We start from the raw sequence: 21,059 nt of genomic DNA on the forward strand, positions 1-21,059 counted from the left end.
GGGCAAAAGAAAAGGGGAGGGGAGGAGGAGGGAGGGAGGGAGGGAAGAAGGGGGCAAAAGAAAAGGGGAGGGGAGGAGGAGGGAGGGAGGGAGGCAAGAAGGGAGGGCAAAAGAAAAGGGGAGGGGAGGAGGGGAGAGGAGAGAAAGAAACCAGCCAAACAAACAAACTGAGAAGTGAAAACTAGACAAACACAAATACTCTGGGTCATGAAGAAAATTTCAGTCAGACCAGAACATACCCCATCCTGGCAAAGACCTCCTGAAAGGAGCTGGTCAGAGAGCAGAAAGGAGAGAGAGTGACAGCTGTATGGAAGGGGCTTGTTAGAAGAAATGAACAGTGTTGCACGGATAATGTCAATGCTTTTCATGTAGTTCTACAGCTAGCGTTTGGAATAAGGTCTTCTCTTACAGGGGGCTGTAGCTACATTGTTTTGCAGCTGTGATTATCAGCCTTGGCAACCCATTAGAACTGCCTGGGGAGCTCAGCAAATGCCGCTAGCAGGGCCTCCATCATACCAAATACATCAGTATTTCTGGAGAGGGTCCTGGGCAACGGTATTCTGTATACCTCTCCTGGTTGCTGCTAACGATGGCCGGCTGAGAACCACTGCTCTTCATGCCTCCTTCTCTCTGGCCTTATCGGGCCTGTTCCGTGCACCATGTTCCCACCCCTGGGCCTTGCTTGTCCCACTTTAACACAGATCATTCCTGCCCCTGGGCCGTTGCTTGGGCCATCCCTGGCCTATATCACACTTTGCCCTAGTCTTTTCATGATTGCTCCTTTCTCATTTTTCAGGTCATCCCACAAAGCCCTGCCCTGACCACGTACTTAAATATTCTCCCCCTCCCCATGCTTACTTTCTTAATAAACTTGCCATGGTGAGAAATCTTCTTGTTTATTGTTTTCACATTGATTGGCTGTTTCCTCTCAACTAGAGTATAAGCTCTGAAAAGGTAAGACCTCCTTCGTCCTGTGCACTCTGCTATCCTCAGCATCTAGAACAGTGTTTGGCACCCAGTTGGTGCTTGCTCATTGGATCAAAAACAGCAGAAGTGACTTCAGCAGGATCCTGGTAGCCTTTGCGTATAACTGATTCACATAAGACAAACCAACTCAGCATCCCAGAAAAACAGTTTCAGAGAGAGTTAATCATTAATTCCATTGGGCAGCCTCTGTGTACAATAGGAAGCATTTCCATATAGCTACCTAAAAAGGCATTACTTTTCTTAGGCAATTACTGAGACAAGAACTGAATTTCTCATTTATTCTAGCAAATATAAAAACTAATCAACAAAAGCAACTCATGTGTATGACAGAGATAATCCTTGATGAATATTATTTAAATAAATCATGAATGACAGACAACTGCTATTATCATTCACTCCATTGCGCTGTTATATTTTACCAAATCTAGAATGCCAATTATTTACATTTTAATAGCTCTTAATTGGGATGCATATTGCCATTAGTGCCAGATTATAGTTTAATTTGCAGAGGTACTCCTTCCTGGCATAAAAACAGTGTTGTTCTTAAAATCATCAGTCTTAGCTTTGATGAAATAATAGTATATGAGAAAGTCAGGGCTTTTTCATGAGGTTTCCTTGAATCATTACTATGCCTATCATTTTTTTTTAAATTTAGAACTACCGTCTTAAATCTTCCCACTGGTCTTCTCTTGCCAAATCAGGTTATCTTTCTCTGTCCTCATCTTTGACCTCCCCAGAACATTTGGTAACCCTGAATAGCCCCATCATTTACATATGCCACCACAGAAGGTATGGATTTCTGTAACCTCCAAGTTCTGTTTTACAACTGGTAAGGAGCTGTTCAAGTTTGTGTTCATCACCTCTCTTCATTGTTTGAAGCTTTTTTTTTTTTTAAGATTTTTTAAATTTATTTATTTGAGAGAGAGTACACAAGCTTTACTCTTGGTACCATCACCCCCTCATTCTTTCACACCAGGAACTAAGTGAATTCCTACACCACCACCAACAACAACAAAAAATTTTTTTTTAAAAGGCAAGTTCTTTATTGCATTGGTTTGACTAAAACTTACTTTAGATTTTTATGTTGCAAATTATCAAATACCCACTCTACAGTTTTGAATGGAAGAAAGGCAATTTATTGGCTGATGTAACTAAAAAATACAAGATTAGAGGTGATTCAGGCATGCCTCGATTTACAGACTTGCAATTACCATGAATTTTACTTCATCTCTCAGCTCCAACCTTTGCTGTGTTGTGTTGTGTTCATGGCTGCTCACTAACCAGGCTTGAATTGCTATCAAATTCAAGTCAGGCAGAAAAGAAAGTCTGTCTTGTCAGCCACTGAAACAGAAGTTGTGGGATTGCTCTTAGGCTGGTTGGCTTGGACGGAGTCAGTCTAAAATAATCTCTGGCCAAGAGAATGCCAAGCTCCTCTCAGCCTGGCCTAAGTCACATGACCTGCCACTCAACCTGGGAATGGTGTTGATCTGACTGGACCAAAGGTGGACTGAAAGCAAGGTAGGGGTGAGTCCCCAAAAAGAAAATCTAAGGGTCATTACCACAAGTGGAGTTCATGGATGTTGAGAAACAAAAAGCATATACTCACACACTTTTTGGAACCAACATGTTCATTTTTGACATTTTTTAAGTTTTTAATCTCTCATTTTTTAATAAAAAATATTTGTTTCTTTTTTAAATATTAGTAAACCATGGGATTTTTGTGCTATAGTGGAGAAACCAGATTTTGTGCTATTGTGGAGATGCCAGATTTTCTTCTTGTTGCTGAAATTACACAGAATCTAATGCTTGATTATCAAACAGCTTTATTTCTTTCATGGTAAGTAACTGGACTTGGTCATGCATAGGATGTGCTTAGGCCAGCATCCCTCATTTTTTCCCTTTAATTGCAGACTTCCTTATCCAAATAAATAAAAAATAAAAATAAAATAAAAAGACTTTTTGATCATTCGCCAATTGGAGGGCAAATACACACACTAGTTGAAATAATTTACATTAAACTATGGAAAGTTTCTGGCAGGGCCAAATGGCAAACAGCAATGCCTTTAAGCTAAGAAAGAGAAGTTTTGGGAAAAAGTGGGAGGGATAATTAAAATATGTTGAGTTTGCAACATGATGACTTTGAAATATCCACGCCTATAAGTCATGAAACACAAGGGACCCAAGCCAAAAACTTCATTGCTACATCTCATCTCTCAAGGTCATTCTCTTCACCACTGTCTTTTCTCCAAGGCCTCAGCATTGAGTCTTGCTGTCACCACCATGACCCCATGACCTCATGACACAGCATTTGTGTTGTCATGAGCCCTCTAGCATCCAGCTTTCACATTTTCAGTGGAAAGAAGGTTTTTGAAATAATAAGATTTTGAAGACTTTTCAGTAGATAGGGTGAGGGTCAGAGGTCAGGAGCTCAGGGACCCTCAGGAAGACACATGCAGGACAATGGTCAGAAGCAAGTCAAATTCAGCTTCATGGAATCTCCAGTATCTTTAACTTTCAGACCGTAAAGTATTCCTGTGTGTTTGTCAAGGCTGTTAAACTGCGTATATCCTATACAAGGCATGTTGTTGGCAAAAGATGTGGATACCAGAAAACTAAACTGTAAGAAAAAAATAATAATAATTTGATTTGATTGTGTGAAAGTGCTATTGTGTAGTCTGCCTAGGAAGGTTAGTTACTAGCTGAGCACGTTAATAATTAGGCATAACATCAAGTCAGAATGCTTTTATCGTATTAGGTATACCATGAAGTAAGCCAAAATACATTTGTTGTAAAGGCTGCATTTGTCATCATCTGTGACTCATGTATTCTATTTCGTTTTGAAAAATTCACTCACAGCATTAAGAAACAATTATAATAATAGCTGCCATTTATATGTGTTTTACTATGTGCCGAGTGCCTTTTGTACATTATCACATTTAATTATTTTACTAGCCTTAAGCAGGGAGTTGATATTATCCCCAACATTAATAGCAGAAAACAGACCATTAAGAAAAATAACTAATATTATACAAGCTATTACTTGTGAAAAAGCTGAACTTAAACTCAGTGGATCCCAAAGCCTGGAATTTTGGGCCATTTGTTTATATTATTTGTAGGGAAAGAATAAGTAAGGAAGATTTTTAAGTTAATGCTGTGTAGTGTGAATCATAATCAGACTACAGAATTTAGAGGGTTGAACTAAAGTTACCAATACTGTAACTGTTTCAAGGCTTTGGGTCATGGTCTCAAAACTTACTTGACCTAGGTCAATGACAGGTACACATCTCAATATGTGTTGGTTTGTATACATTTACAAATTATGTTCACACACTATTATGTCACTATATTGAATACATTTGAAACACGCACAAATATTGGAAATTTCAAAAGGCTGAGCTAATGGCGATTTCTGCTGTTGGAGAACCAACTACCACTAGGTCTCTCTCAAATACAATTAATTTTTCCTTTATGTGCGTCCATAGCCTTTGGCTCATACCTCTATGTTATGCTAACCACATTATTGGATATTTAACCATCTGCCCTCTAAGCTGGAAAGAAAGCTACGTAAGCACAGAAACTGGTTTACTTGTTAAATTCCTTCATTTAGCAGATATTTAATGAGTAGCTAGAGGCTAAGGAAATACAGGTATCAAGACTCCATCCCTGCCACCAAATTTATGAACAAACAAAGGATTAACAGGATTTAGGGAAGTAAATAAGCACTGACGGATTGGTCTGCACTGAATGCTGTGAGGACCACAGAGATATTTAAGAGGGTACCGGCCTTGCAAAAAAAGAGGAAGTTGGAAGAGAAGAGTCAGATAAGTCTAGGTACTAATATAGGATAGCTCTTGCTATGTAGTAGCTCCTCAAAAGAGATATGTGGTTGTTAAATGCTGATTTTTTTGAGTTTGAGAAGATTGAGAAAAATCACTTCTCTGTTTACTGCCCCATTTCTGAACCAACTAAGAGACAAAGGGATGAGGCAAATGAAGGTCTAAGTGTCATTTGTGTTACAAATAGAGCTGTTGGAGAATGTATTCTAGATTTGCAGCAACAATGGGCATTCTAATGTTACATCCCCAGCAAGGGCTCACACACCCCTTAGGCAGCTCTAGATGATCACAGGTCCCTCTGAGGGCCTGAAGGATCAGTGTCAAAACTGTACTCTCTGCAGGCATGAACGTCTCTGAAGAGAGAGGAAATGGACCATATGGACCCACTTTCTTATTCTAACTCATCAATGAGAAGAATTAATCCACTTTCCCTGGGAAGAAATGAGTAGAAGTTATAGAGAGAATCTAGGAATGTTACTACACTAGGAGGAACCTTCTCATAGAAGGAATAAGTGTTCCTCTGTAAGTGACTATTCTCACAAATTTCAATGTCTGACATACTTTCCAATGTCCCTGGGCACAGATCTTCCTATTCCTCCATCAACAGATTTCCAATATTCTCTTTTTCGGTTCTGTTTTTTTATCCTCCAGTTTATTTTATACCACATATCTTCCTTTTCATAAATCTTACCATCATTTACACTCTAGTTCTTCATCAGGAATTTCTGATCAGGGTAGAGAGATTCTAAAAACATTCATGAAATATAACGTTAAGTATTCTCACTCGATGATTATTTTTCAATAAGAACAAATACACTTACGTTTTATAAATGGATGCTACCTTCTCTTTGTTTGAATCAGATATATGAAATGCCAGATGAATGCAACAGGAAATAAACTAGGGAGAATATTAATTTTAGCAAAAAATGCAACAGGTACCTTTAAATAGTAATGTACCTTACTCATTATAAACTAGAAATGCAAATCACACTAGAATTACATTTCTCTGTAGGAACTCTTAATGACAGATGTCAGTGGAGCAAAGACTTCAAAGTTTAGTCTGAAATTATTTCAACCTAAAATTTTATACTAAATGAAACTATTAACCAGTTTTGGAGCAGAATAGATACATTTTCAGACATAAAAGAACTCAGACAATCTACTTCCCAAACACCATTTCTGAATGATTATTTGAGGGTGCAGTCCATCAAAGCAAGGGGGTATATGAGGAGAGGACGTGAGAGCTGAGTCGGGGAAGATTCAGCCAGCTCAGGAGAGCAATGAGATCTAAGGAAGACCGCAGATGTGTGGGAAGCTGGCTCTGCAAGACGGACTGGCCCAGGAGGAGGGGAGCCTGGAGTACAGGATGCTGAAGAAAAACGTGATTCTATATAGTAGATATTATTATCAGAAATTTAACAGAAGTTTGACGGTGTGGTAGAGGTAGAGAATGCAAGGAACAGAAAGACCATTAGAAAGTAAGGGAGCTGGAGGTGAGTCCTACAAGAAAACCATGATATAAACTACTTAAATTAGAAAGGAACAGTGTGTTTCAAGAAGAAAAGTGATATTAATTCCAAATAATAGATTAAAGGAATAAAAACTGAGAGACAACTAGGATAAGCTGAAGAAGGCAAATTTAGGAAAATTTCTTATTTTACAACAATAACAAAAGTGGTATTCAGAAACTCCAACAACAATAGCTCTCTGGGAAAGGCACAATGTCAGTATGAAGCAATTAAAATATTTGGAGGAATATTTAAAAAAAAAGATTCCATTCAAACTGATAATAGAAGAAGCATTGAGCACAGGTGTTTATCTCGGAAAGGGAATATGGTTAGATATTTGGGTAGCTAGTTGTAAAATGTGAACGCTGTGTATTGCACTATTTTTTTCTAATCAACCTGATCAAATCACAAGAGATACAGGAGATTATAGTTTCAAAGTGGAAGGTAAATATGACCACTTTGAGCATGTACAAAAAGTACAGGGAAACTACAGAGGGCTAGAGATAAGAGTGGCAGGCAGTGGGGCGCCTGGGTGGCTCAGTCAGTTGAGCTTCCGACCCTTGATTTCAGCTCAGGTTGTGATCTCAGGGTGGTGGGATCAAGCCCCGAATTGATCCCCGCATTGGGCTCCATACTGAGTGAAGGGTCTGCTTGGGACTCTTTCTCCCTCCCTGTGCCCCTCCCCTCCCCCCTCGCCCTCTCTAAGATAAATAAATGAATCTTAAACCAAATTATGATGACCAAATGCAGTGATTACCAATGAATAACCTTTGAAATTTCAGGTACTCCATTTTCTCTTCTGAAATATAAGAGTTTTCTTTTTTTCAAGTCTTCTTTTTCCAGCATCCCACTGTTTTCTTTCCCATCATCTCTGACAACACTGAATTAGCCCTTCACACTAAATAGTGACTCCAAAACTTCCCCCAGAGTACCACAAGAAGACACAAAATGCCTACATTCAGTAATCTAGTGATCAATTTAATTTTTTTATCTGTACGGCAACTCCAAAGGGAATAGGAATTATCTTTCTAAAATGTATACACTTGGATGATCTCTATTTAAGAATAATCAGAGAATTTGGGTGAGAAGCATCCAGGTGATTACATTAATTACATTCCAGATTTAAACCTGTTGTGTTTTCATTTGTGTAGAGAATCACTGCATTTTGCTTATGTGAAAGGTCTATGGCCATCTCTCTTGAGGAAGTTGTAGCTTTGATTGGAGGGGCAGATCATTGACATGGTTATTTTTTAAGGCTTGAAAGTTTATCTCTCACAAAATATTTTAATTTGATTTCACATTTCATTTGCCCTGAAAGCGAATACTTTTATTACTGTTACACTGACCTCTTCTGGAAAAGTCTTATAATGTCATCCTGATCGTGTATTAGCTCTTTTTCTTTTTTCTTTTCTTTTCTTTTTTTTTTTTGTTACGGTGTGCTATGGAATTGATATCATAAAAAACATTGAGTTTGGTGTAACTATTCAGGGTTCAGTTAATTGAGGGCTCAGGTGCTGAGCAAGGAGTTGATAGTTTAATAGAGAGAATATGTATATAAAGCAATGATGGCAATGTAAATACAAATAACTATAAGTTTATAAATACATATAGAAAGCTGATAATGACATATGAACAGACTTTAAAAAGTTAAATAGTCATTAGAAAGAAAAGGATGGGAGGTAACTCTAGTCATATTTAGCCAGACACCCAATGGCATGTAGTTTCTTACCGAACCTAAAGGATGGGGACAGGGGAGACAGACACGGCCCAGTCATAAAGGTGTGTGTGCCCTGTCAAGAACGTGGTCCCCATCCTGAAGGCTCACTGAAGGTCTTGAGGCTGGGGAGTGATGAGGAGAGAATGAGCTGTTCTCGGCGTTTCTCTGGCAATCCCAGGAGTCTAAAATGGAATGTGGCAGACAGTCCTGCCCCGGAAGCAGGCCAACAGGTACTGAGCACGAGGAGACACCTGCTGGTGAGCCCCCCAGTCAGACAGGGACCCCCCAGAGAGAAGGGAGCAGGCAGAGGGAGGAGATACTGCGGCTTAGTGACTGGCCGGCTGGTTAGTGAGGGAGGTTCCCAAATCAGTCAGCGGTAACTTTGTGGAGGATGGCGTCAGAAACTGAGAAAGGAAGGATGAACAAAACTGAGAAAGGAAGGATGAACAAAAGAGAAGGTTTGGGAGATGATGAATTTAGTCTGGGAGGAAAGTGAGGTGGTGTGGGGGGATTTAGTCATAGGAGCTCACATCCACAGTTAGTATCCAAAGTCACAGGAACTATTAAAAATAGGAACGCTGTATATTGATCAACTTCAGCTGGGTCCAAACACTGTCTAGTATATTCACTAGTAAATTTACTGCCCAGCTCTTCACAACTTCTCTCTTCTTTTCAAACTTTGAACTGTCTCATCCCCCATCATCCCCTATATCCTCCCTCCTCAGGCAAACTTACCTCCCATTTCAAAACGAACCATATCTCTACAAGAAATTCCTTGTTTTCACTAGATCTAAAAGTGGTCTCTCTAACCCAGTGTCTTAGGCAGCAGGACTGTCTGCCCCAGGCAGAAGTGAGGTAGGAGGGCAGGATTGCTAACTGACTATAGGGGGAAGGATAAGGGTGAATCCCAGAAGGATCCTATAGTTATGTAAGACATAAGAGCCTAAGGACTTTCTTCTTTCTTTTTTGAATTGAAGTACGGTTGACACACAATGTTACATTAGTTTTAGGTGTACAACATAGTGATTCAACAGTTGTATATATTACACAGTGTTCACCGAGAGAAGTATGGTCACCATCTGTCGCTATACATTATTACGATAGTACTGATTATATTCCCTATGCTGTACTTTTCATCTCCATGACTTATTTATGACTGGAAGCTTGTACTTCTTAATCCCCTGTACCTATTTCACCCATCCCCCCTCTGGTGACCACCAGTTTGTTCTCTGTAGGAAATGAGAACTGCTTCTGTTTGTTTGCCACGCCCAAACCAGCTCTGTAACCTTGAGCGAGCTATTTTACATCCAGTGGACTGTTTGACTAGGTTGTTTCCTTTAAGGCCTCTTATAGCTTTAAAATGTTATGATTCCACTGAAAACATATACACTGAGATGTGTATATGTGAGTTACAAGCTGAAGCTAACCTTACATTAAAAACTTTGAAGATCTTGTTTTAATAATTTCAACTATTCTATAAAATGATGTTTTTCTCTAAGCCCTCCTCCTGAAGGACTGAAAAGTTGGTAGTATTAAATGAATCTGTAGATGTGAATGGAGATCAAATCCATAACTTGAGTAACATTTTTACAAAGCAGTCCACAAAACATTGAAAAGTTTATTGTTATAAAACCAATTTACTGATTGATGAAAAGGTCCTTCAATATGTAGCCTTTAAATGTGTGACATTTCAACCAGAATATTGAGTTAGGAGTTTCAGAGTTTGACTTTTCAGACACAAACTGATACAAACATACATCTCATATCATCATTGTTAAGCATTTTATATGTATATATATATGTATATATATATGAGATAGTTGTGTTGTGCTGTAATTTTATGTCTAAATTGCTGCGTCAGAGAAAATTGTAATGTGCAGAGAGTTCATGAAAGATTTTTTAAAGTCTTATAAATAAATGTGTGATTAGTTGAAGCTATATCAGCTTTTAATTTAAGGCCTGCAGCTGTTGGTATGAGAAGCATCAAATGTCAAAAGAAGTTAGAGTTATGAATAAGTAGAGTAAGAGAAAAGGTCTCCTGAGAAGAAAAGAAAATAAATATTAAGCATGTGGATTATCATTGCACTGCTTCTCCTATTCAAGGTTTAGTGCTAAAATACAAATTTCAAATATATAATTTAATCTGTGTTAATTCATGCTGCTTACCAGGCTATATATAAAAATAATGCAAAATAAAAGATTATTTAAAAAGCTTGATATTTCTTTACTTTACATCTTATGGAAATGAATAAAGATAAACATCAAGCCTGCATTGTTACATTCACATCCTTTGTTAAACATAATATAAATTTAGTTTACTGGAAAAGAACTGTCGTAATTTTAACGGGCAGAATTTATTTACCTTCTCTTTATTAGGATGATCATTCCCTAAGGTTTTCTTCTCAAATATTAAAGTTTTTCACTTAAAAAGAGGCTTAAAATAAGTGATTTTTAAGAAGTGACTATTATATGATAACGTGCATTTCACGTGAATGAGAATAGTATACATTTAATACTAATAAAGTCATAACTTCTAAATGTTGCATGTTAATTTGAAATGATTGCCAAGAGATTTTGTCAGCATTAAATTCTACTGGAAACTAGTCTGGTTTTTGCTATTCACTTAAGGTAAAGTTAATTTTAGAAAGTTATAATTACATAAGACTATCATGATTCAGGATTTAAATGTTGGTTTTGTAAGAATTTTTTTTTTTTTTTGGCCCACTTAGAGCTGTGTCCTGGAATTGGTGCCCAAACAATTTTAAGTGTGGTATGAGCTGTTTATGTCACTGAGTAAAATTAGATACGCCTGTTGCTAATACGAGGGGATGAAACATGAGACAAGGCCAAACGCGTGAGAGCCTTTTGCATAGTCCCTGAAGCCTGAAGCCCCAAATCCTTCACTCATTCTTCAAGTAAGGGGAAAGTTTGAAACACTGTGTGTCTGATAGGGCTGGAGCTGGTTGTAGCTACTTCCCAGGGGGCTTTTTAACACATCTAAGGTAAGTCATCAGTTTTAACTTGGATTTTAGATCATTACAATGTACAGCTTAAAAACCAAACAGGTACAAGATTTCTTGGTTTTTGTTCTCTTCGTAGGTGACGTAATAGTTAATAAATTCCGTTTAAAATGTTGAATACATTTCTCTCAAAATGATTATATATAAGTATCAATAAAATTTAGTATAACTTATTTCCAGTCTTTTACTCTGACTACTAACATGCTATGTATTTTTCACACAATTTGTATTTCTAGTGTTTTTAATTTGTAGAATTCCATGATAGCATTTCTCTGTTATCAGGCATTACATTGTACACGATAGTTAATCTAGATAAAATATAATCTTTAAGATTACCTGTTTCTAATACTACTCTTAAACTTTTGTGGTTGAACTACATTTGCTTTACATTTTGTCCATAGCTCTGTTACAGACATTAAAAAATAGATTGAAATTAATGAGAGCAAGAGTCCCAGTCGTTTGATAAATTGGGAATAAGCAAAAAAAGAGCAAAGTACCAACTTTGGCTTCCCAACTATTTTTGAAGTAAAAAAAGGAAAGAATAGTTCTCTCCTAAAATCTGGAAAACAAAGTGTTGCTCAAAATCTGTATCAAAAAGTCAATATAGAGTACAAGGTAAACATGCGCCAACACTTAGGCCTACTAAAGTTGTCAGCGCTTTCCTTGTATTTCCTAATATGGAGCAATGGGAAAACAAGTTTAAAGGGAGGCTCAGAAAAAGATAATAAGGGAAAATAAAACTCAACTGGCTGGAAGATTCGCCAGCAGGATGGAGTAACTCACTAGTACAAAATGTACTGTTTAGCTGTTACTTAGTTTCTTGGAAACATTTTGTAGAAATAAGTCCAAAGAGGCACACTCAGAGTTTCAAGACTAATGGTTCAAGTTGGTGTTAGTTTTATAGGTTCTAGAATTTAAGGTTTTCTTTCAAAGCCAAATGAAAAATAGTATTTCAGCATATTTAAATGCCAAATTCCAAGGACTGACAAATCCAAGTTTCCAGAAGAGGATGGCTAAGCTTGCGGTTGAACGTGCCAAGGGCAGGCCACCCCAAAATGTAAGAGTCACTTAAGAAACAGCCAGTGAAAAAACAATCTGACCCCCCACTCCCCTGCGTTTGTCTCCTGAAAGCAAGAAATCAGTCTCCTGTGTGAAAGGTGCCCTCCTTGTAGCAGGAGATAAGGAGACCTCCTTATCACCAGAGGGGGGGAATTGAGAGCCAAGAAGTCTATATAAACAACCCTTGTTACGTTTTACTAATTTACTCCCCCAGCCCAAATTCTGTTTAGAATTCCTTACTAATGGAAGCTCCCAAAGTTAAGTTTTCTTTGTCCTGTCAATTCCTCACAGACTTATGGTCCCTTTCTCTAAAAAGTATAAAAACTGCCTGCCTGGGTTGTTTCTTTATTTTTCTTAAAGATTTTATTTATTCATTTGACAGAGAGAGAGCACAAGCAGGGGGAGCGGCAGAGGGAGAAGCAGGCTCTCCGCTGAGCAGGGAGCCAGAAGCGGGGCTCTATCCCAGGACCCTGGGATCATGACTTGAGCCAAAGGCAGACAACTTAACTGACTGAGCTACCCAGGCGCCCTGGGATGTTTCTTTAGGTCTTCACCTCATTATTGGGCCTCCGTGTGCATGTAGTAAACCTTGGGCTTTGTTTTGTTTTCTCTGTTAATCTGTCTCATGTCAATTTAATTCTTAAACCACCTGGAAGACCTTAAAGGGTGGAAGGAAAAATGTTTCCTCCCCTACACAATTAAAATGCTGAAAATAAAATGGCTCCATATTGTCCTTTAAAATACACACTTTCTAGTTATTGCACTGCTGTTGACTATGAAAATCAAGTAGTAATTGTAAATTATGAACAGGTGTCCATTTAGTTTAATTTTGCATATTGTGTAGGACCTGTGGTTCTCCCTTTGCTCCCTCTTCTGCTTGGCTTCTCACAGACCCTTGCTTCTTTTCAAATGAGCCCAGCCCGGCTAAGGGCTAAGCCCACCATTGGTATGGTTTCCTCATAGGAGGGAAAACACTACAATCCCAAAGATGATTTTGCTACTTGCCCATTCTTCAGAACCTGCCTCTACCCCTCTGTCCTTCCCTCCCCTTTCTCCCACATCCCCCACAAACAGCATCCGCCTAGCTTTGTGCTTCTCTGGACCTACAAAGAGGCCAGATATTTCCATGCTGTCCCCATGAGTGTTGTGGTTTTCCTCATCCACTGGACTTGCCATTTCAGACTGCAACTTCATTTTCAATTTTATATCTGATTATGCCCTAGCAAAATCTTTGGGAAAATTGATATAGGAGTATTTAGTAATTAGTGGATTTACAAAAGTCTCAAGACTTCTCTCAAAATCCCTCAAAATATCGAAGTCTGCTTGACGTGGGTATGACCAGTGTGCAGCACACCACTGATGAAAAAGGAGCTGGGGATGGCAGGAGAGTTTGCTTATGCCCAAAGGATGTGTGCTTCCTCCTAAAGCCGTGGGGTGCTTTTGAGCATTTACAACAGAATAGCAGTGGGGACAGATTTATTCTTTGGGACACTTACTCTGGTTGCCATGGAGAATGGATTGGGGGCGTGGGGGAGGGAGAGGGAGGAGTTATGGAAAGTCCAGAGACAGCTTCTGCTGAGGACTGAGGAATGAAGGGAGAAGCCAGCAGGAAGAAGCCATTGCTGTAGAGATGGGTGTCTTGAAACCTAGCCTCACCTTTGTGACCATTTCAGCTCTCTTTTGCACATTCCCAATTGGTTTCACTTGTGAAAGGTCCCGGAAAAGTGTAGTATCAATGGCGAGGCAGTGACTACAGGTGCAGGCTGTGGAGTCAGAGTGCCACTTTCCAGTTGTATGACCTTGTTTGTGTGAATTGCTTAACTACCCTCAGCCTCAGTTTCCTCATTTGTAAAACTAGGAATAATCTGTTTCTACCTCCTGATGTTATAATGAGTATCAAATTCAGCTCATACAAAACATGTAGGTGTCTGACTTCTTGGTAAACAGTAGCTCTCCTCATCCTCCCACCCCCATGCCTCCTCATCATCACCACCAATAATGAGGAAATACACAATCTCATACTCTCACCCCCACTGACAGGGAGGTCAGAGAGGAACCTCAGAATGGTGAGTATCAGGATTTCTAACTGCTTCTCCTGGACCCCCAGCAAGGCACCATGAGCCCTCTATAGAAGATACCAGACTGAAGCTGTTATTCCAGTAGGGAATATTCTCATTCACTCAGGGCCGCTGAGGAGGAAATGCACCTTCCAGAACACAAATAGAAAACCCTCCCTGATACTCTCATTAATTTACTGGAAATCCTTGGTGCCTTTAGTAGTTCTGAAGGAAAAAAACTCAACTGGGTTTCCTATGAACATTGTCCTTTCATAAAACATTTTAGATCTTAATGAAAATTATATATAAAACATTCCAAAATGTTAATCTTGGTAAAATATAGAAGTCTGCTGTCCCTGTACTGGCCCACATTTGAATATCACTTTAAATCCTCACATTTCAATCCTGAAGAAAGGTGTCTACAAAGATAAAAGTGAATCATGACCTTGAAGTTCTCTGAAACTTCTTAATGAACTGTCAAAGGAATTGGAAAATTGCATATACACCACATTTGATAAGAACCTTAATTAGGTCTACCTCAAGAATTCCTTTTTGCCCTAAATCTTTCATATGGAGACTTGAAACTAAAAAGAATCTCCTCTTGGTTGATATATTTAAGTAACTATTTTTTCTTAAAATTTGTCCTTAATTTTGTATGGTTATTTCTCAGAGTTAGCATTTAGTTAAATGCTATTTTTAGGGACTAGGCAAACTGAGGTTTTGAGAGGAAGGGGTTATAGAGCTGCTTTGCCTGAAATTTTCAGTTCAGTTATAGAACTCCAAAGACTAATGACATAGATGAAGACTCTTTTATTCTGTTCGGTTAAATGCAGCTTCCATGTGCAACTTTAAGAATATTCTGAACTCTGGCTTCCTTTTTAAATAATGTTAAACTTAAGAGTCATGTCTAAGAGACTATGGGTTCTGAAAAACAAACTGAGGGTTCTAGAGGGGAGGGGGGTGGGGGGATGGGTTAGCCTGGTGATGGGTATTAAGGAGGGCATGTTCTGCATGGAGCACTGGGTATTATACGCAAACAATGAATCATGGAACACTACATCAAAAACTAATGATGTAATGTATGGTGATTAACATAACATAATTAAAAAAAAAGATTCATGTCTATACTAGGATGGACTGAGGTCCCCCTGCCCCTTACAGGGCTGGCATAGGAACTGGCTACTAAATGCCTGGTAAGAGTTTGTATGTTTCTCTGGGGCATTGCCCACATCTCAACCCACATCTGTGTGTCTAACTTTTTCTCCCTCCCTAATCAGCTTCTCTCATTGTCTGACCTGTGCCTCTCAGAGAACATTCCCTTAATAAGTCACTTATATGAGAATCCTCACCTCAGGTTCTACTCAGGGAACCTGACCTCAGATAGATGAAGTCGAGCAATGTTCTACTGAGAAATCCATGGGCATATCTGACTGTTCACTTGTTAAAATCCCAATCTTTCCAACAGCAGTTGTTTAGATAGGCTTCCCCAGGAAACACTCTGAGCTGGAGATTTGTGTGTCACTTCATGCGAGAACATCTTCAGTAAAAACACATGTAGGAAACTGAAGGCAGTCAAGTTGGGCTGGACGATTGAATGGCAAGGTAGTTGTGACAGAGCTGGGATGGCCCTCAGAGTTGTCCTGGAATTGAGTACGGGGCCTGGGCCTTTTGCACCCTTGCTGTGATCAAACAGTGGATGTGGGACATACTGTAGGTGGGGCGGCTCAGTGCCATCAAAAGTAATTCTCATCATCCGTTCTCACTCCTGGCAACAGGAAGAATGAGGGCCTTGGTTCTGGTGTGACCAGGATGTCACACCACTGTTCTTCACCCTGGCCTCACTCAGATTACTTCATGTACCTAATTTGGGAATAGCCCGCCCTCCACCCAAGAGTCTAATCAATCTCTTGCCCTGGGGAAACCACTGAAGGAACATCATTGGGAAGAACTACAGGCTCCACGGCTGCAGCTGGTCTCTGGATGGCAACTGATACTCACCGTCTCTCCTCCCACCCCCACCCCAACCACCCATTTGTTCCCACCTAATACCTTTGTCGGTCTACGTAGCCAACCTGGTGTGATGAGCCTGACGTTCAGCTCTGAGGGGTCTGAGCCATTGGTCATCATGCCCTTCTTTATCAACCTTTGTCTGAGCACTTGTCCATTTACTATCAAAATGGTCAAGGAATACCAAGAAATGCTCCATCGGACCTTCTGGGTGACAGACATTCTTCCCAGCCAGGAATGGCGCATCCTTTCCTTCTAACTACTGTCTTGATGTGAAGAGATGAAGTGAATGGATGGTAGCTTGAAGATTAATGGGATTCACGTTGCACTCCCTGGTAGAAGCGTTTCCCACTGGGAACAGACTTCTAGATCCACAGAGCCTATAGTTTTGGGGATGGGAAGTACAGATTTCTCACCCAGGTCATTAAAAGTGATGGTAAGAATGACCACTCTGACTCTCACCATTGGTAGATGTGTTCTACCTATTGAGGATGCAGTGCCACAGTAGTTGTTAATAGGGCTATACAGACTCCATCCTGAAGCATTACCCACCCTCACAAGGAATCTCCAAGCTGGGGCCTCAACAGCAACCTCAAGACACTGTCACATACCCTCCTCAAGCCAGTAGCTTCTGGGACATAGAATCGGTGATGAGAACAGTAGACCCACAGTCAAGTGCCACAGTGCCTTTGCTGTGAAGTGGATGATTTGATTTATTGAAATGTCATGGAAAGTGCCATACCAATGGATCCAACATTTGTAAGTCCTCAGATGGTGATGCTGGCCACAGCCATGCAGACAAGAAAAGCCCATACCCAGCCTAGGTGTCAGTTCCAGTCACAATAATATAATTGTCTTGCCATTGAGTGGCTGCTTGGGCATGTCAAGGGATGGTGCTAAATTCAAGTTCAGCATTGGTGTCTGTTGTTGGCAGTTTAGACACTCAGTAGTGGCAGTGGCTAGATCAGCCTTGCTGAGAGGGAGCCCTCGTTGGGCCCATGCATGGCCTCTATCCCAGCCACTATGGCCACTATGGGAGCACTGGTGTGGGTGATGATGAGCTGGCTGGTGTCGGCTGGCAGAGTCATTCTGGTTATTTGGTGCCTTTTGCACAGTGGACAGTCTGGAGGATGTTAATGTGTGAAACAAAAGCCTTTGCCCTTTGTACTCTGGAGGTCCACCCACAAGCTCTTTCCCAGATCTCATTGTCCTCCCTCTTCCAGACTCCCCCTTCCAGGTCCTGATGAACCAGCCAAGCCATTCAGCTCCATCAATGAGATTGTATATATTCCAACCTCAGCCAGTTTCTGTTTCCACAAAAAGTGGATGAGCAGACGCACCTGAAGCTTTGTGCTTTGGGAAGATTTCCTCTCAGCACCTTGACTGGGCTGTGGTCCACAGCAGGCCTTTTGTGGCTTGCACCAATATATTGAACCAACCCACCCTGAAACCAAGTTTGGCCTTTTTCCTCCTCTGTAGGCTGGTCATGAGGGACACCCCTCAATGGCCAGAGGACTGAGATCGGGGAGAGGTGGTGAGTGACATGGAACTATGAGTCACCTGTGTGCCCTCTGCCTGGCCCTAACTTTCTAGGAGGAAGTTCTAACTTTCAGGAGATTGCTGCTGGCTCCTGACCTTGTTATGCCTTGGTGTCAGTCTAACAAAACTCAGGTCATGATGGGAAATGCTGGCCACATGGCCACTTGGTGTCTCATGGTCAGGTGCCTTACCTGCATGAAGGCCCAGTAGTAGTTAGAGAAATGTTTTTCGGATGGCATATAATTCTCTGCCACAGATGGCATGGCCTTATTCCAAAACGCTAGAGGTCTGCATTGTGATTCTTCCACAGGCTTAGCCTTTCCTCAATTGCATGGCCTTGGGATTTGTTGGAGCAGGGCTGGCTGAGTCCTTGTTGTGTACACTTGTTCTGGTGTTGCTGGTGCCTCCTTCTGGGGACCAGGCCTCTCTTCAGTTAAGGGCTTCACTGTATGAAACTTGAGCAAAGAGTTGTGATTTTTATAGGGGTTAGTGGCCCTCAGCCTCCTGATCATCCATCCTTGATGTCTCTTGTTGCATAGATGGAGAGAACTCTCTTGGTGGTTGCCCATCTATCTTCTTCCTCTTCAACAACTAGTCTGGCATGTCTGGCTTTGTCTTTCATTATATAAGCCATTACTTTCTCCAAGCTTTTGAGGGCCAACCTAGCAGTGTATTAATGCCATCTTCCAAGACCATGGCGTTAAGTTCTGTATCATTGCAGGATGCTCTAATACCAAATGTTTTTCCTTGCCCACTTTGTATCTTCCTTGATCCATCCCCCCGGGACTCAGTTCCAGGTACACTGTCACTTGCTGACACCTGCTGGGTAGGGACTTCTGGCCCTTTGGATATAGTCCCTTTGTTCCCTTATCAGGTCCTGTCTTTCCCTACCTGGTTATGTGGTGATTTAATCCCAACTATGTGGTCAGCTGGCCAGGAGAGAACAGGCGGGTGGCAGGTTGTCACATCATCTTCAAGTGGGAGGGAGGGATGGGCCACTCTGCAGACCCAGACATTCCAGGGGCACCTGGAGTTTCCAGGTTCTTAAGTGTATTGGTCCAGATGTCTCATTCCAAGTCTCACAGCTCCACTCCCACCCTGCTGGGGCCCTGATTCTAACAGAGCAGCCTTGCCCAGGTTGAGAATTCATTCTTTGGTGCTCCTCGACTCTTAGGAAGGCTGGATCCTCTGCTCACTCTACCCTTCAGTTACAGGAAGTGGGAGTCTCTTCATCAGCTGCCAGAGAGGTCCTCTGATTTTTACAGTTTGCCTGGTACCACCTCAGTCTCTCATTGTCTTTCTCCAGTGCCTTGAAGAAGAGCATCAATTCCATGGTCCTTATGATGATTGACTTGTCTGAAACCCTCCAATCCCTTATGCATTGCACCTGCTAGTAAGTTTCCTCCCACTGATGTTCCATCCCATTCAGCACCAGGGGCAGTTTTAACAGTGATGCCACCACTGTGTGCCCTGGTATAGCCAGTATTCCACGAACTGCCAGAAACAGGGACCTGGTTGCCAGTGATTGACAGGTGATCCAGCTCCAAAATACCATTTTAGATTTGCTTCCCCAGACTACTTCTGGCCACCAACTCTGCTACCTGTGTTTCGACAGGGATTCGGGGACGGGGACAGGAGACTGAGATTTGCATAGAGGAAGTTCATTAGGAAGTGCTTTTAGGAAGAATAGCTCTATGGGAGTGGGGGAAGCAGGAATGGGCAGAGGAAGAAGCTCAACTGTGATGTAGTAAAAACAGAAACCTCCGTGATCCCACAGGACTGGCTGGGGAGAGACGAGGGGTGGAGGTGCTCTCTGGAGTCAGACTGACCCTTCAGAGAAGACATGAATCTTCAAAGGCAGGGGCCAAGCCCTCATGCCCCTAGACTGACCAGTCCTTAGCTGCCCTGCGAGGGGCAACGCTTCAGGTGAGTCCGCCCTCATCAGCCAAAGACAGTCCCAGGGCAGGGACTCAGGTGTGTGCTGTGAGCAGGAAGCCGTCCTGGTGGCTGGGACAATGAGTTTCTTGGTGATGAGGCGAGGTCTGTGTGGCACATCACAGCATCTGCTAGAGTAATCTTCAGGTTTTCTGTTTTTATGATTATCTGATTTAGGCATGAATTCTTAGAAAATAATTTTCTTTCTCTACTTGTTTTACTTTTATAGGTATGACCAAAGTGTAATCCAGTAGAACAATTTAAAACTAGCATTTAATGGAGAATTAATCTTTGTATTATATTCATCCATTCAATCATCAGATATTGGCAGTGTTCTAGGGAGTGAGACTGGCAAAGAACTCATAGAGGGGGAAAAAAAATCCTGCCCTTGTGGATATGGGACAAATGATATGGGAACATGAATGCAATATTTTTTGGATGTTGAGTAAGCTAGGAAACTGGAGACAGGAGAGAACAATTTGCATTTCAGATTAATTTGCTTGGGTTCATAAGTAGAGGATTAAGTTAAAGCTACCACAGAGATGGCAGGATAATTCCACCTTAAATAGGGGCTAACTTTGACTAATTATCCCTTTACTCTCAATACAGACAAATTAAAGGTCATTATTATTTTGGTGATTACTTTGATTAAATCATATTCTGTTATCAAAACATTTTAAAGGAACAAAATCATAAAATAAATATTTCATAGAAAATACATAAATGAATCATTCATATAATAATTTTAATAAATAGGTATTTGAGTTTTGATTGATTCTATTAATAATATAGAGCTTTTCTGATATGGGTTGTATCTATACAACCATATTCCATATTATGGGTTGTATCTATAATAATAGTTTCCAGAACCTTGTCAAGGTGTGGCACCATCACATTCCATAAATACGTATTCTTCAAAATACTAGTTTGATCTGACTTTAAAGTCAAAAGACCATGAATTTTGTACTTAGCGTATAATAACAGCAAGTATAACACTGTGTGCTAATCATTTTTCTAGGAACAGTGCATTTTACCTTTGGAGCTATGATGGCAAATTTCAGGGAAATAAAGGCCTCTACATATGTAAGATTTATAAATATATATGGGGGTATATCAGAGTAAATGTTATAAGGTTAACTGGATTGATTGTGAATGTTAGGTGTCCAAAGATATTAAAATGGTGTGTTTGGAATAATGATAGTAATCAGAGGCATAATAACATTTATGAAACTTATAATTCTCATGACATCAAATACCTGTAATTCACCAGTAAGCCTTACATTCCACCTGTTGTGAGAAAGACGCCAGTGGGTCCAGGCATTAGGTGGTCCATAAGAACTCTGGGAATCTCAATTGTAAGCATTAGGGGACTTAGAAGGAAACTATTATATTAC

At 40.5% G+C, this 21,059-nt stretch overlaps 1 protein-coding gene across 6 annotated transcripts in view; it reads left to right on the forward strand.

Moving 5' to 3' along the window:
• Positions 1–21,059, forward strand: part of SGCG (sarcoglycan gamma) — a 119,626-nt gene that overhangs the window by 12,843 nt on the left and 85,724 nt on the right. Inside the window, exon 1 of one of the 6 annotated variants that reach the window (XM_081814738.1) lies at positions 10,890–11,050. The exons of 3 other annotated variants lie outside the window; for them this stretch is intronic. The gene's annotated coding sequence lies outside the window, so the exon portion shown is untranslated. Of the gene's footprint in view, positions 1–10,889; positions 11,051–19,528; positions 19,657–21,059 lie in introns of those variants that run through there. 2 more of the 6 variants (XM_081814740.1, XM_081814741.1) reach the window with 2 other exon arrangements.

Source organism: Leptonychotes weddellii, chromosome 3 (genome assembly GCF_054177405.1).
Source record: "Leptonychotes weddellii isolate Sample4059 chromosome 3, ASM5417740v2, whole genome shotgun sequence".
Classification (NCBI taxonomy): Eukaryota; Metazoa; Chordata; class Mammalia; order Carnivora; family Phocidae; genus Leptonychotes; species Leptonychotes weddellii.